General features: G+C 32.8%; 1 long non-coding RNA gene, 1 other non-coding gene and 1 pseudogene across 4 annotated transcripts; 2 read left to right on the plus strand and 1 right to left on the minus strand.

The window, feature by feature from the left end:
• The first annotated feature begins 1,152 nt into the window (after positions 1-1,152).
• On the plus strand, positions 1,153-6,445 carry LOC127087332 (uncharacterized). Of its 3 annotated transcripts, XR_007789855.1 has the most exons (7): positions 1,153-1,306; positions 1,440-1,629; positions 1,988-2,317; positions 3,310-4,254; positions 4,357-4,783; positions 5,267-5,326; positions 6,046-6,445. It is a non-coding gene; the product is annotated as an uncharacterized LOC127087332 (long non-coding RNA). The 3 variants fall into 3 exon arrangements; XR_007789854.1 differs by lacking the exon at positions 4,357-4,783 and having other exon boundaries at positions 1,156-1,306; XR_007789856.1 differs by lacking the exons at positions 3,310-4,254; positions 4,357-4,783; positions 5,267-5,326; positions 6,046-6,445 and adding an exon at positions 2,470-2,873 and having other exon boundaries at positions 1,168-1,306.
• On the plus strand, positions 1,216-1,318 carry LOC127090056 (U6 spliceosomal RNA). The gene has a single exon (XR_007791591.1). It is a non-coding gene; the product is annotated as a U6 spliceosomal RNA (small nuclear RNA).
• A 1,998-nt stretch (positions 6,446-8,443) lies between the features above and the next one.
• On the minus strand, positions 8,444-8,986 carry LOC127087331 (auxin-induced protein 15A-like; annotated as a pseudogene).
• Between the last annotated feature and the right edge of the window lie 5,445 nt (positions 8,987-14,431).

The following is a 14,431-nucleotide window of genomic DNA, read 5'->3' on the forward strand; positions in this document are numbered from 1 at the left end:
AAGTACATGAAGTATGACCTCAATACATATTCTCTATGGAATAAAACTTGTTCGTCATCAACTTCAGCCTCCACTGCCGTAACCAGGTGGTATTTGTACAGTTCCGCCAGGTATGAAAATCGGGCATGAGCACCTCTCGTGACATCAAACTCCTCTTGGACCTCACCTAGGATAGCTCCCAAATAGTTTACCATCAATTCGAGGGCCTAAGATTTGTTTATTCGAGGATGTTTAATAATCTTCCCATAATCGAAAGATGCAGAAGGCATGAGAAAATATCAAGGGTGATGGACATATCACAATGAGGGATGCGGAAAGACGACATCTCCTTGTGCCAACTCTCATAAAAGCCGTTAACATGCCATGGCTAATGGTCTTGTGTCTAGTGGCACCTAAACCTACTAGTCCAGAGTAATGAACTACATCATGAAACCATGTATCTACATTATGTTCCAGGTTCAAAATCTTCATGGCATGGTTTACATATATTTTTTTTGTTTCACACCCATAGCTTAGTTTAAACATTGAACCACAAAAATGTGAGACTTTGATTATGCTATGATAATTTTACATCGTATATCTAAGTGTTATCTTATCACATTCTTGTCACTCGTTTGTTGCTATTTTTTGTTTATCCGACTTTAAGGTATATGCAATTATTTTTATATATTTTTCAAATGAGTGATGTTGGAAAAAAAAAGAGTGGATAATCATATACAAATTAAAAATAAAAGGAGAATTTTAGAAATCAATTAGCTAAAAAAATTAGATAATTCAGTGAGTGTTAGAAAAATCTATAAATGAAGAGTATGAAATTGATTATTTAAAGAAAAATTGATTAATAAGATATAATTAATTGATTAATGAGTAAAGAATAATCTGGTTAGTGGATAGTAGTAATGAATTATTGAGTAATTAGTGAATGAGTAATTATATATAGGAATAATTAATAAAGATGATAGTAATGCATTAGTTAGTATTTTTTACAGCACATATAATACTAGTTGAAGAATTTTGTTGACTCTGGTGTGTAGAATTAATGATGATACACATATAATTAATTACTACTAATTAAGTGAAGTTGAGGCAACATAACAACTACTAAGCGGAAGGAGAAGTAAGTGTGTTATGTTTGTTTACTTACTTTTAGTTCCACATCGACTGTTTAGTTTCATTTTGTTATGTTTATATAATACAGCTACTCACCCTTACTTCGTCCCTTCGGGGACATCCGATAAAATTGGAACGATACAGAGAAGATTAGCATGGCCCCTGCGCAAGGATGACACGCACAAATCGAGAAATGGTCCAAATTTTTTTTGACTTTTTTTTTCAATCTTCTCCGTTAGGGTTTCGTTTTCCACTGTTATTTTGCGTTTAGGTTTTGTTCGTTTTGTCTTTGATTTTGCGTTTAGGGTTTTGTTTTCCTTTCAATGCAGGTACGTGGTGTTCATCATACGAGAAATGGTCCAAATTTTTTTTGACTTTTTTTTTCAATCTTCTCCGTTAGGGTTTCGTTTTCCACTGTTATTTTGCGTTTAGGTTTTGTTCGTTTTGTCTTTGATTTTGCGTTTAGGGTTTTGTTTTCCTTTCAATGCAGGTACGTGGTGTTCATCATACTTGAACCAAGTAAATTCTTGTTCTGATTTTGGTTATTATGCATCGTTTCATATTTCACTCTTCTGTTTAATCAAAATTATTGTTATGCATCGTTTCATATTTCAATCTTCTGTTTAATCAAATGGTTCACCATGTAGATAACATCATAGCTTTCAATTCAATTCTGTGTTAGCCAAAACATCAAATCCACCATATTCAATTCAATTCTCTGTTAGGCAAAGCATCAAATAATAGATTGCCAAATTGTGTTTCTATTTCATTCATTTAGACAATTTTCCCAATCAAAGGGAAAAGGAAAATATTTACAACATGCCTATATTCTACAAAAATGTCAATACTGATCTATGTTAGTCTCTTGCACTTGCAGATTTATACACCATTGATGCCTGAAGTAATATGCAAGAAAACATGTTCCGTGCAAGGAATTGTCAGACCACCCATTCGATGATCATATCCGAATTCTTCCTCTGCTTCACTCAACAAGTTTTGAAATGAAGGTTGGTTCAAGTATGATGTGGGGATCACAAACCTCTTCATTTCCTCACCAACGTACACCGCAAGATACCCCTTTGGCACATTTGTCACTTTTGATGATGTTTGGCTATTGCTAAATGAAGCCCGTCTAATAGCTGCCGGTAAACGGAAACCCATTTCAAATGTTTTGAAGAACAACTCTCAAACTTTAAGGAGAAAAAAGGTATCTATCTTTTGATGCTTGAGTAAGTCAGTGATTTGTGATGGATTTGAAGCAAACTAGTGTATCTTTATAGTCTTCATTCAAGAGTTTCTTCAAATCCACTTTGTTGAGAAATTAATTATTGTTAAACAATGGGGTCCATGAGATGACAGATCCACATGGTGTTGTCTTTGAATGTCTCTTCCATCAAGTTCCATTAGAGTGCATACCTTCTCAACGAAAGGCTGGCAGATTTACCACTTGGAACTCAAATGGCTACTCATATTTTTGCAGACATGTCACATGTTCTCTTCATATCGATAACGCGGTTCAATGCCACCGATAATTTCCCTTGTTAGCGTGTATCATAATTGTTAGTTGGCTACAAATCATTAATATTAGGAGGCTACAGGGAACACATATAGAGGGCTTGGTCGGTCATTACTCATGCTGACCAGAAGAGAAGATAGATATCAATTGAACAACACTTCAAAAGAGATAAGTATATGTTTGGACCCACAACAACTACCAGTAACAAAAATATGCTATTCTGAATATTCAATTTTAAGTCAACAGTCCTCTATATATTTGCAGTCTTTTGAATATGTCTAGCAGCAAATGCTCCGTCCAATGGTTTGTTTTCTGCATATAAGAATAACTAGCTAGTAGAACCTTAATTCATGAAACTCTGTTGTTGCTAAGACTGATTAACTAGTACGATAATGCCCACTGTTTTTTCTAACTCAAGTATCATAGCCATGAATAATAAGTGCCAAACTATCAGAGTTGTTGACTTTTGTATCAACTGATATGAGTTTCTAGCGTCTAGAATTTCCTATTGAGATGGGGTAATATTTGATACTTGAAATTAATGTTATACTACTATTCTTTTTGTAGATTATTCATAGACTTTTGATAATCTTTTGATTAGGAATATACCAAATGCAGGCAATTCATGATAATCTTTTGATTAGGAATATACATAATAATATACACTTTTATGAATGGTGCAGACTGCTTGGAGCTTATAGTAAAGGGTTGCCGCTAATTAAGCGCACAGGAAGACCTTGCAATTGTCGTTTCTACCATATTTGATAAACATCAAAGGAAAAATGCCAACATACACAGTTATTGGTGTGTTTCTTTATTCATTTTCATTTCACTTCTACTGACCTGCCCCCAATGTCCTATCACGTGCCAAACAAATTGATGATTGGATCTCATGGAAGTTGGAATAGTTGGAGGAACTTCCTTATTTATTGTAGCATAAATATTTCTCTTCCTAGATGAAGAAAGATCAAGACATGTAAACATGCTGTGAGCTCAGATACAAGATAGCTTATCAGCTATTAGAGTTTGGGTGAATGTTTTATTAGGTTAAAGAAATTTGCAGGAACATTCGAGCTAGATTTTGCTTACAGCGTGTAGTATCCTTGTGTCATCATTATATTATTAAACTAAGATAAATTAGAAGCAGATAGGAGCCCATTGAGTTTTTGAATATATTGTGTCATTATCATTAGGAATAAATAATAACAAATAATCTCTTTCTGAATCTGTCATTCAGACGGACAATTCTAACCCGTTCCAAGGATAGGAAAAGGAAAAAAGAATTTCTATTCAAATCTAAATGATATGACTATTTTACAAAACTTCTATGCTAATCTATGTCAGTCCCCTTTAGTGTATAATTTATAGGCTATTGAACTGAGAAGTAATGTCCAAGAAAACATCTTCTCTGCAAGGAATTGTGAGGCCGCCCATTGGATGATCATATCCGAATTCTTCCTCTGCTTGACTCAACAGGTTTTGAAATAAAGGTTGGTTCAAGTATGAAATGGGGATGACAAACCGCTTCATTTCCTCTCCGACGTACACCGCAACATAGCCCTTGGGCACGTTTGATACCTTTGACGATGTTTTGATACTGCGATGTGAAGACCATCTAATAGCAGCAGGTAAAAGGAAACCCATTTCAAATGTTTTGAAGAAAAAAAGCTGAATTTCTTGATGTATGTATCTGAGTTTGATTGCTTGAGTGATTTGTGATGGTTGTGAAGGATGACGCTATATTTATAGTTTCAAAGAGTTTCAATGATGGGGTCCATTAGATGAGAGATCACATGGTGTTGTCTTAGATGCCTGTGTCAAGGGTAAATAAGTTCAATAAGAGTGCAAACCCCACCTTCTGAATGAAAGGCTAATTTTAAACCAACTGCTTGTACTATGCCTACTAATTTCATTTCAGACATGCATCAGACATGGCACATGTTCTCTTCATATTGACAAGAAAGCTTAATGTTGATATATGACCTTAAGAATGATGAGAAAATTTTCAGTCATACACTCTATATGAGTTGTACATATTTTGTTCACAAGAAATCACATGAAACTGTCTAGAGGTCTTTCTTAAGACTTGGCAGAGTTAAAGTTATGTCCCACATTACAAAGCTGTTTCAACTTTGAAAATGAAAGTGCTATGCACAGGTAAGAAAACCATTGCAATGGCATTATTATTATTTTTCAGCGTGGTTTAAAATGTCTAAAATTTACTTCAACAATAAATTCTGATGGTTACGTACCCTGGCATTTAGCAGACATAGACAGCAGTGTCTATGGTAATTTATCTGACATAAACAGTCACTCAATTATAACCATTAGATGATTGAAAGTATTTGATTTTAATTGTTAAAGTATTTGAATGGTTGACGTTTGCTGATAGTGAAAAACTTATTACACCGACAATGCATAACAATTACTCTCAGAATAATTAGCTAGTAGGATACGGCCCGATATTTTTCAAACTCAAGTATCATAGCCATGAATAAACGTAGTAAGAGATAAGATATTCAGTCATGAATAAAAGACCAATCACGATGAGTTTCTAGCTCTTACGAACTTTTAAATTTCCTATTGAGATTAGATTATTTGATACTTGAAGTTCATGTTTTACATCCATTCTATTTGTAGATTATGGCAGGACCCGAAGAACTGGCAGTGGGAGTCTTTCTACAAATGGGTTAAGAAGTGGTAAATCTGAACTCTGTTATATGATGGGATTAGCTTCTGTTTTAGAATCTAATTAAATGTGCGTCTATAATATTAATACATTCTCTGTTTAGTCATGCAATTCAGCCCCTGAAATGAATTATGTTGCTTGTTAAAAGTAAAAAAGTCTTCCCTAGAGTGATTATACAGTTGTTTTGCACCATCCTTGTAGCAAAAGTTAAAGAGAAATTGACCAAAATAACGAGTACAAATGGTAATATATTCTTTATACTCATCACAAGCTTTAAAAGATCTGGTTTGTGTAAGTTGATGATTGAGTCTCATGGAAGTTGGAATAGTCGAAGGAGCTTTTTTTTTTTTATTAAATTTATCACAGCTTAATTGCTCTGCCTAGATGAAGAAGCAGTTGATAGAAGCTTAAGTCATGTAAGAAATTTGTTAGCTTAGATTCAAGGTAGCTTATCAACTATTAAGTTTGGCTTAATGTCTTATTAGCAAGGAATCGCCAGCTTTGTAGTATATAATTTATAAAGAGAAGCATATAGGAGACCATTGAGTTGTTCAATATATTGTGTCATTATGATTAGAAAACTAGTAACAATAATCTCTTTCTGAATTTGTCGTTCAGATGGATAGTTCCAACCCATTCCAAAAGTAGGAAAAGGAAAAAATCTTCAAGTAAAAAATGATGACTATTGTACAAAATGTTTGGTAATCTATGTCAGTATCCTTCATTGTAGGATCTATTGTCCGTTGAAGCGAGAAGTAATATGCAAGAAAACATCTTCCGTGCAAGGAATTGTGAGGCCACCCATTGGATGATCATATCCGAACTCTTCCTCTGCTTGACTCAACAAATTTTGAAATGAAGATTGGTTCAAGTATGACATGGGGATAACAAACCGCTTCATTTGCTCTCCGACGTACACTGCAAGATAGCCCTTTGGCACATTCAATGCTTTTGAGGATGTTTGCCTACTGCTAAATGAAGCACGTCTAATAGTTTCCGGTAAACGGAAGCCCATTTCAAATGTTTTGAAGAAAAAGCTGGATGTTAGATGTAAGAAATATGTATCTAAGTTCGATTGCTTGAATTATTTGTGATTGTTGTGAAGGACACACTACATTTATAGTTTCCAAGAGTTTCTTCAAAAATCCCTTTGGTAGAGAAAAATGATTGTTAAAATGATGGGGCCATGAGATAAGAGATGACATGGTATTGTCAAGGATGAATAAGAGTGCAAACCCCACTTTGTGAATGAAAGGTTCATGTTAAACTCAACACTTGTACAATTCTTACTCATTTCTTTTCAGACATGCATCAGACATGGCACATGATGTTCTCTTCACATTGATCACACAATCTTGATATCTTACCTGAAGAATTATGAGAAATATCAGTCATAAATTAAAACACTATTTAGTTCTTAGATGGTTCACAAGAGATCACATGATAGTGTCTAGAGGTCATTGAGAGAGTAATTAAATGTATGTCCCACATTATTATGATCATGTTTCAGACAGACTTGAAACATCTCTAATTTTCTTCAACAACTAATTTTGATATGTTTAATATCCTTGCATTTTCTAAGAGTTTCCAAGAGTTTCTTCAAATCCCTTTGCTAGAGAAATGATTTTTTGAATGATGGGGTCCATGAGATGAGAGATCACATGGTGTTGTCTTAGATGCCTTTGTCAAAGATCAGTATTGATATATGACTTGTAGAATTATGAGAAAAATATCAGTCATACACTTACGGTTACACACTGTAAGTGATTTGGTCAGAGATTCAAGATTTGCATCTGCTGTTTCTTGATAAGGGGATACAAATGGGCCACACTGATTAAACTAGTTTAAGGTAAGGTGTCAACCACTCATCTGTATCATGAAAACCTAATTGATTAGATCTACATTTCCTACCAAATGCCTTATGACTTTTGATTACTTTCCGTGCAAAACGTATTAACATTTGTACTTGTATAATAATCAGGATGCAAGTCCACTTATCCAGATACAAAGAAGGAATTTAGCTCTCTTATAGTTCATGCAGCACGGCCAAGCTTTTGGTAACAACAACTGCTCTGCCAAGATTATTAGGTGAACTACACCTCGAAACCTTAACTTGTGCTGATAAAAGTTGTTCAATGATTTGTTTTATGCGTATAAGAATAAATATTTAATTTATATACACTGTCAGTGTAAAGATTGTTTTATAGTGTCAATCAATTATAATTGTGAGATGATTAAAAATATTTGATTTTAATCTTTTCTATTTTCAAAGTTGGATATATTAGAGTGGTTGAGGTTTGTTGATCATGCAAAACTTTTTACACTGACAATGCATAACAATTAAACTCAGAATAATTAGCTAGGAGGATAAGGCCCAATGTTTTTTCAAATTGAAGTATTAGAGCCACGAATAAGCCTAGTAAGCGATAAGATATATAGTCACGAATAAAAGACCAATTGAGATAATTTTCTAGCTTTAAAGCTCTTTTGAATTTCCAATTGAGAATAGATTATTTGATACTTGAAGTTCAGGTTTTTCATCTATTCTATTTGTATATTATGGCTGGACCCAGAGAACTGGTAGTGGGAGACTTTCCTTAATTGGGTTAAGAAGTGGTTAATGGGAACTCTATTATTTTATGGGATTAGTTTCTGTTATAGAATTTAATTAATTGTGCATCTATAATATTTATACATTCTCTGTTTAGTCATGCAATTCAGCCCCTGAAACTTGTGAAATTCAGCTTTTTTTTTGTCTTGTTAATCTCTTTTCAAAGTAGTAGAAGAAAAGTAATAACTTGAATTACTATGCTTCGGTGCAAAAATGAATTGTACAGTTCTTTTACACCACCATCCTTGTAGCAAAAGTTAAAGAGAAATTGACCAAAATAATGAGTACAAATAGTAGTATATTCTTTATAATCATCACAAGCTTTAAAAGGTTGGGTTCGTTTCAGTTGATCATTGAGTCTAACAGGAGTTGGAATAGTTGAAGGAGCAAGGTCAGAGAAATTTGCAAGGAATGACCAGTTTTGTAATTTATAATTTATAAATAGAAGCATATAGGAAACTATTGAATTGTTGAATATTGTCATTATGATTAGAAAACTAATAACAAACAATCTCTTTCTGAATTTGTCATTCAGATGGACAGTTCTAACCCATTCCAAAGGTAGGAAAGGGAAAAAAATGTTTACAAGTAAAAATGATGACTATTGTACAAAATGTCTGCTAATCTATGTCAGTATCCTTTATTGTAAGATCTATAGCTCGTTCAAGCGAGAAGTAATATGCAAGAATACATCTTCTGTGCAAGGAATTGTGAGGCCACCCATTGGATGATCATATCCGAATTCTTCTTCTGCTTGACTCAACAAACTTTGAAATGAAGATTGGTTCAAGTATGACACGGGGATAACAAACCGCTTCATTTGCTCTCCAACATACACTGCAAGATAGCCTTTTGGCACATTCGACGCTTTTGAGGATGTTTGGCTACTGGTAGTAAATGAAGCACGTCTAATAGCTGCAGGTAAACGGAAACCCATTTTAAATATTTTGAAGAACAAGCTGAATTTGTCAGATGTAAGAAAAATGTTTCGAAGTATGATTGCTAGATTGATTTGTGATTGTTGTGAAGGAGTACACTATATTTATAGTTTCCAAGAGTTTCTTCAAATCTCTTTGCTGCATAAATGATTTTTTAAATGATGGGGCCGTGAGATGAGAGACCACATGGTGTTGTCCTAGATGCCTTTGTCAAGGATGAATAAGAGTGCAAACCCCACTTTGTGAATGAAAGGTTCTTGTTAAACTCAACACTTGTACAATTCCTTCTCATTTCTTTTTAGACATGCATTAGACATGGCACATGATGTTCTCTTCACATTGATCACGCAATGTTGATAATCTTACCTGAAGAATTATGAGAAATATCAGTCATAAATTAAAACATTATTTATGAGCTGTGCATATTTATTGTTCTTGACTTAGTTCTTAGATGGTTCAATAGATATCACATGATAGTGTCTAGAGGTCTTTTAGAAAGTAATTAAATGTTATGTTTCAGACAGGCTTAAGACATCTCTAATTTTCTTGAACAAATAATTTTGGTTGTTTTTTTTCCTGTCATTTTCTAATATTTAAACTATTAGTTTATTTTAGAAATTAATTTAGCAGACATAGCAAACTATTATGAATCAAGCTAGAATGAAATTGAGGGGGTGTGTTCAGAAGAGGATTCCACAGTTGAGGCCTAAGAAGAACATTGTGAGGTCCAAGTACTTGATGTTACCACTCCTCTTAGGAAAAGAGAGAAGAAATAGGATAAGGTGGTGAGCCGTAAGAAATGCATGTGCTCCATCAAAGAATGTACAATTGATTGCATATGAATAAAGTAGATAATTAAGCCAAGAGTCCAATTGGAGTTATTTTTTGCTTACAACACTGATAACTTTTCTATTTTCTCTTCTTTCTTACATGTATTATGTATGTTAAGAGTCCCATATTGGACAATATATGGCCTGAACATATGTTTATAAATGGGGGTAATCCTCACTCTACCAACCGGTTTTGTAGGGTTGAGTTATGCCCAATCACACATTCTCAACATGGTATCAGAGTCTCGTTTAAGATCCGGTGGACCACCCACCATTTATTTCCACGCTCCAGATGTTCAGTCCTGGGCGTGAGGGGGTGTGTTAAGAGTCCCACATTGGATAATATATGGCCTGAACATGTGTTTATAAATGGGGGCAGTCCTCACTCTACCAACCGATTTTGTAGGGTTGAGTTAGGCCCAATCGCACATTCTCAACAATAACAAATTGGTGCTCCAGAGTCATGGCTTCAACTCCTTCCCTTGAGGATCTCGCCGCCTCCATTAACCACTTGGTACAAAACATTGAAATGCACACGCCAAATGACTTCTAGGATTTTTGGTTCCATAGGAGAGTGGATAGTCACTTTGAAAATTTTGAGAATCATGAATCAGATATAAATGACCGTGTTGCAAGTATGGTGATGTTTCTTGTCAATGTGGTAGAAATTTTGGTCAAGGTCTGATTGAAATTGAAATTGAAATGAAGGTCCTGAAATTTTATGGTATACATAAAGAACCAAATTGTGTTGATAATGTAAATAATGATATAGAGAAAATAATCAAGGAACACTGGGGCTCCAAGAACAGTTACATATTTTGAAATTGAAATATTTGAAGAGAGATCAATGACTAGAGGAACTCATAATTTCCTCTACATGATTAAATTGAAATCACTGATATTACATACAACAATGCAACATAAAACCTCTATTTTCTAGAGCTACACGAGTGGGTAATTTCACTAGGTCAATTTTCCAGCCCAATACCTCAGTACCTATACTTTTGACGAAACACAAGCGTTCCATAGTTGCTCAGTACTTAAATCCCCGATCTAAATTCAAAGTTCACATTATCCTTTAGTAATGAACACTAGGTGGAAAATAGTAATACCCTTAATTATTTATTATATTCATTTTACTTTTTCTCTCTATGTAATAATTAATTAAAGATAATTTTGACAAAAGTGCAATTAATACTACCTTGAACTTTGCAAGTGACACTTAAAGAGAAACAAATTTTTTTCAAGAAAGTGACACTTATAAAGGAACGGAGGGAGTAATTAACAACTTCATACAGAGTGGAAAATATACTTTTCAACCTGTCACGACCTAACCAATGATCTTGCCAAAATCTTACGTTCCCCATTACCAACATTACACGTAAGATTGTTTGTAAAATAGAAACTATTGTCGTCTATCTTATAACCGAATACCATTATATCTCTCCACCATATATAATCTTTACAACCTATAAAACATTTTCTATTTCTATTTTGTGGTTTTAGGGAAAAAAAGGATCATAGCTTAATGTGAGGAGGTTGAACTATATGCCTTTAGTAGCATGTAAACATTATTGGTATTAACCCTAATCTTGGGGATAATCTGAATCAATCTTGATGAACACAAATCAATCTTTATGATGATCGTTCCTCACTCTTCACTTGAGTATTCAACCACACCTTAGTTGTAAGATGATTCCGCCACACAATGATTTGAAAAGAAAAAGAAATTCGTGAAAGTGAATTGGGGAAGAACAAAGAAATTAGAGTTTTGGGAGAAAGAGAAAAAGATGATCAAATTATACATAGTTTCTTTATGTGTTTATTCTCACTAAATTCTCTTATTGTGTACACTTACAATGATATGGTACTTCCCTATTTATAGATGATATTACTTGCACACCAAGTAATCTCTAACTAAATAACTAACAAATGCCAAGCTTTAACTCTGTCAAGGTTAACTCTTTCGATAACAACAACAACGACATAATTTGACAAGCTGTATTTGACTTCCTGTCGAATAATGTTAATACAAACTCTATTCGATTATGTCAAACAAACACTTATGCTTGACACAAAGAATTACATATTTAACACACCATCCAATCCATTGTGTCTAAGCTATCTACATTCATCATATTCTCAATCTCTTGAACAATTCGACTTGCACAACCTTCGTCATGATGTTTGCAATTTGATTCTCAGTTCTGCAGTGTTCCAAGTTCAGCTTCCCATTAGCTATTTGATCTTGAAGACAATGAAACCTAATTTGATTTTAATGTAATGAAGTTGCAGTAAATTTTAGGTTATTTTTAAGTAATCTTATTGTCAAATGTGTAAGGAAGGGTACAACTAAATTACCTGGTGTAATAAACCAATGTTGATCTTTAAGAATCTTGTAGTTATTTCAAACTTGAAGTTGTTAGTAAATGCATTTTTTTTAAAGTTTGTGTGCAGTTTTGTAAGTTGTAATTGGTATAGTATGTAGTTTTGTATTGTTTATGGAGTTGTTAGTAAATATTAAGTCGTTAATCTCCTTAATGTCCTTAAACTTATAAGTTAGTGAAAAAACCAAAGAACATGGTTGAATAATAAATTTCATGAACTCACATATTTGTCAAAGACGATCATCTCGAAGTGCTCCTTAGTGTTGGAGATGACATTTCATTTATGGTGAACTTTTACAACGATCTTCCAAAAGCTCTTTGGTGTCGTTAATGTCCTTAAAGTTCTCAAATGGTCTTGCCATATTATGCAGGAAGCACGATTTGTTGAATGAAAGGAACATATAAATGATATTTTGCAACAGATTTTGGAAAGAAGATGAAAATATGAGAGAAGCTAAAGTAAATGTAAGAAACATAAATGGTATTTGCAACGAGTTTTGAAAACAAGATGAAAATATGTGAGAAACAAAAATGATATTTTGCAGCGGATTTTGGAAAGAAGATGAAAATATGACAGAAGCTAAAGCAAATGTGAGAAGCTACATGGTGTAGAAGTAACATAATAAGTTTTGTGACATGATGTTGGGCCCGTTTGTTTTAGATTAAAAAAATAGATTTTTTCTTTCTATTTTTTAAAATGGATTCTACAAAAATGTTTTTCAAAATCTTATAAAATTTGTCTTTTATAAATTAAAAGATTAATTTTGACATTTTATAATATAAACATACATTATTGAAGATAAAAAAATAGTCAAAATATAAAAAAAAAATCAAAAAGTTGTATCTAAAAAATGATTTTTATAAAAAAAAAACTATTTGAAATAGCTTCAAAATTAAGTGATTTTTTGAAATTTTGATATCCAAACTTTTTTTCGATAAAATGATGAAATACCCTAAAATAACATTTTAAGAATAACCATTCAAACCAAATTTTCATTTCAAGTTTTTATGAAAAATTTATTTATAAAATTTTTTTACACAAAAATATGTAACACTATAAAAATCATTTAAAAAAAAACCAAACAGATCCGTAGCTTTTTGAAATGTTCAAAAACATTGAAGTGATGAGGAGTTATGAAACGACGAACTTGGATACAAACTGATTTGATGCATTGGATTGTGGGTGTGAAAAAAACCATAACCGGTTTTGTTGGAAAGTAAATTAGTTAGTTCCACTTTGCATATGATATGTTCAAACCCCAAAAAAATGGTTTTGACCAATCAGATGAAATGGTGAAATGGTATTATCCAAAACATATTGCTTTCTTATATGATAGATATGTTTTGTACACACATTCGAAGATAAGTTGTTATTTTACACTCTTTGTAGAAATAGTCAACACAAGAAAAATTCAACACAAGCCATAATAGGAAAATAAGGGAACGGCTTATATTTTATTGTAACATGATTCATTCATTTATTAGTATGTAAGACACTATAAATTGTCATATGTTTAGTGTAACAATTATCAAGCAACATTGTAACAACAACATATATATATATATATATATATATATATATATATATATATATATATATATATATATATATATATATATATATATATATATATATAAACAAAGTTACTACTTTCTCAAAATAATCAATCTTTATTCTTTAGACATATATTCCTTCATACAAGTTATTATTCTAGCTATATTATTTCGTGTTCAACCTTAGTGAGGGTGATATTTCATATCGTTATTAGAAGCCAAATTTTCGCTGCGACTCCAACAATTGGTATCAGAGCCAATTGTAAAATAGTAGAGTGGTAAAACTTTATTATTTTTGGTTATCGAAGATAATGACTTCTACTAGTGGAACCGTCAAGGTTGGTAAATATGAAATTGAGAAGTTCAATGGGAAAAATGATTTTTCCTATTGGAGGATGCAGATGAAAAATCTGCTTATTTCACAAAAGTTGCACAAAGCATTAGCGGGAAAAGAAAAGAAACCGGAGAGTGTAACACCCTTCTACCCAAACGACATATTTAAAGAATTTATCAGAGTACAACATGTAGAAGAGTTTACATTTCATTCAACTTAACACTCATCACTTTACAACATAAAAATATTTCATTTATTTTAATAAAACTTCGCAGCGGACAACAACACAATTAACGATTTATAAAAATGTTTCAACAAAACATATCAATAATTTAGTCTTCATACACAACTTAAATAATAATATAATCTCTATTGAATCCCATAACCCCGGTGTCACATGACCAGAGCATTGACTCGACTCTGTAGAATAACTCTACACTTATTCTTCACCTCAACAAAAGC

The sequence above is a fragment of the Lathyrus oleraceus genome, chromosome 5 (assembly GCF_024323335.1).
Source record: "Lathyrus oleraceus cultivar Zhongwan6 chromosome 5, CAAS_Psat_ZW6_1.0, whole genome shotgun sequence".
Classification (NCBI taxonomy): Eukaryota; Viridiplantae; Streptophyta; class Magnoliopsida; order Fabales; family Fabaceae; genus Lathyrus; species Lathyrus oleraceus.